Source organism: Limulus polyphemus, unplaced genomic scaffold (genome assembly GCF_000517525.1).
Source record: "Limulus polyphemus unplaced genomic scaffold, Limulus_polyphemus-2.1.2 Scaffold4492, whole genome shotgun sequence".
In the NCBI taxonomy this organism is placed as follows: domain Eukaryota; kingdom Metazoa; phylum Arthropoda; class Merostomata; order Xiphosura; family Limulidae; genus Limulus; species Limulus polyphemus.
In genome coordinates this window covers 55,345-58,302 of record NW_013670102.1, presented here as the reverse complement: position 1 = coordinate 58,302, position 2,958 = coordinate 55,345, and the positions used below count along the sequence as shown (strand labels likewise).

The window sequence follows — 2,958 nt, the reverse complement described above, 5'->3', positions numbered from 1 at the left end:
CATGATGGCTGATTACTGCTGGTCGTTGAAACAAGATGCTCCAAATGCAGTACATAAAAGAAAGACCACAACACCTAGTTTTGAGACTAAAAGACATAGATTTCACAAAAAAAGAGAATATGAATGAGGATGCATGTTCTTCCATTCAGTTTGTTTGTGTTTTTGTTAACAAACATAATAATAAAAAATGTTCATTGTGGTAAAGGAAATAATAATTTGATCTAAGTAAGAGTTTTTTTTTTCTTTGTGATTTGTAAAAAATTCCTTATGTGATAGAAAAAAATTAATATTATTTTCGAAATCTGAATAGCTGAATTATGGAAAATCTATTATTAAAACCAAAACAACTTTTATGAAGTTTAAGTACGCAGGCCTGTGTTATTCACTGATTTATATTGTGAGAAAAGAAGATAGAGAAAAATAGTTTGTTTTGTCAATTGGATTCTGAAATAATGGAATCGGCCTGAGTGGACTTTGACAAGAAGAGAGAATTATTTAGAGTTTTGAGATATAACTGTGATATCCATATTGTAAAGAATTTTTGTACATAGTTTAACTTGTTTTGAATATTCTATTTTAAAACAAGTGGAGTATGTGCTGTCCGTTTATTGTTGAATTTATCACCAACAAATCACGGACACCTACTGTAGCAGAATCCTTAGCCCACATATACATAAAACCTGAGAGTCTCCCCTCTCTAATGCAAGGTTTACTCAAGTTTCTCCAACAAAGTTCAGGTTGCTGAAACTGAAATATTTAACTTATATTTTTATCTTTAGTGCAAGCTCTTCTATTTCAGAGGTTTATTGAAAAATCTATCCAACCTACTAACAAACTCTTCCAACTAACAGATTCGCAACTTAGGTGATGGGTCTATCATGTGCCTTGACAGTCCTGCCCGTAGGGATGACCTCCACAAACCTGTTGGTCTCTATCCATGTCACGGGCAGGGTGGGAACCAGGTGAGTGAGATGATTTGATCCCTATGTACGGGTCTTAATGTTGGAATGATCTGTAAAAGGGATAGAAAAACATCCTAATTCCTTGCATGTGACAATTAACATTCCTACTCCAAATTCCCTTCTACAAATTTTTGTTTGGTAAGTAAATTCGACACTTGAAACCAGTGGATATCTTTTTATCGTGGCTTTAGAACCTAGAAATACACGTGTAATTTCTGTGTAAATCGTATTTCTTAACATTCTTTAAAGGTCAATTATTCCTGGATATCCTTCAAAACAATGATTGTTATTTAAAATGACAGTATTCTACATACACTGTGGGTAGCTTAGGTAAAAGTACATGTTTGTGTATCAACTAAATCAGAAATCTTTACCTTACTACCTACTCCACACAGTTTTATTTAGTGAAGGAGCTAAATTCTGTTCAAAGTTACAAGAATGTAAAAAATATCCACCGGTTATAAGAGAAAGGTCAATTTCAGGGTTGCTTATTTTTAATACCCTTCTACTCCTGTGCACACCAGATCCTTAGCCTAGCAGAAAAGACTGGAAATTGGTGTATGGAGAAAGGGCCCTTCAAATTAGGGGCCTACTATAAAGTACAGATGTGGGAATGTGTACCTGGAAGAGACAGGCAGGTAAGGTTAAGTTGTAATACTGGGAAGGAAAGAATGTGTAACATAAGTCATTCAGTCCTAAAACTATGGCAGATTTTACCACTGTCTATTTTAAAGGAGCAGGAAATTAATAATTTATAAGATTAGTCCTTCGAGTTTGGTTTTATTTTTAAAAATGTGATTATTAGGACATGAAATTAAAGTAATCCTTGTGACATCATGGAACGTAAAACACTGTTTTTCATTTATTTATTCTTTTAAAAAGCTATGTAAAGAATTTTGGTTTTAAGCCTTCTTCAGATGCTAGGCTCTATAGAAGCTACTAATAAACTGATAAAATACAAGTTAGGTGTTTTAATGGCAGTTACCAAGAAAGATGTTAAAAAAGATTTGGGTTGTGTATGAACAAAAACTGTGTATAGTTTAGAATCTGTGTTTAAATTATGGCAGTGACAAATAAAAATAAAAATATAAAATTGATAAAAGTTTTACATCATCCTAGCTCTTTCTTTTTGCTTCCAAAATACAAATGTTGTACAGATTCTATCCTGAACCCCCCCCCCCCTTAAGTAATACAGTTTTTTCTTGTCCCCTCTTCTCCCTAGTATGAGTGATAATTTCACTCAGTTTCCAATGACATCAACAAAAGAGATTTATTTACCTCTTATAAAAAGTTTAAGGTTGTTTGTAAAGTTGATTGCAGTTTCATCTTCTTTCATTTTAAACAATGCAAAGATGACGAAATGTATAGGTCAATAATCTATCCATTTTCTCATCACCCTTACTGACCACCCTAAAATTTCAGTTGCCTTAGATGACTGGTTTATTTTAAAGTTATTGTAACGTACACTATGCCCTCTTTTTTAGTGCTACTGTGTCCCTCGTGGTTGAGAACCACTGTGTTAATTGATTCTACCATCATTAAGAACATGGGATGGGGTTATATCTCTTGTATGACATTAGGAGTTAAAAAACAACAACAACAATTCAGTAAAAAAAATTCACTTACCTGACGTTTTCCACGTGTGACTTATGATTGTCACATTATACAATACAAAATATACTTTAAACCAGTATATTTCAGAAAACATTTTTACAATCATCTGATGTCAGTATTTCAAAATACAAGATGAGAAATTTAGTTGTTACATATGTGAAGTTTTTAGACATTCCAAAAGCTGTATTCCTTTGAAGGGCTAAATTTAGAACTGAATTCAACTAGACAGTTCAATCTAGAACTGAATTCAACTAGACAGTTCAATCTAGAACTGAATTCAACTAGACAGTTCCATCTAGAACTGAATTCAACTAGATAGTTCCATCTAGAACTGAATTCAACTAGACAGTTCCATCTAGAACTGAATTCAACTAGATAGTTC

At 32.9% G+C, this 2,958-nt stretch overlaps 1 pseudogene; it reads left to right on the top strand.

Moving 5' to 3' along the window:
* Positions 1 to 2,958, top strand: part of LOC106471248 — a 43,069-nt pseudogene that overhangs the window by 34,680 nt on the left and 5,431 nt on the right.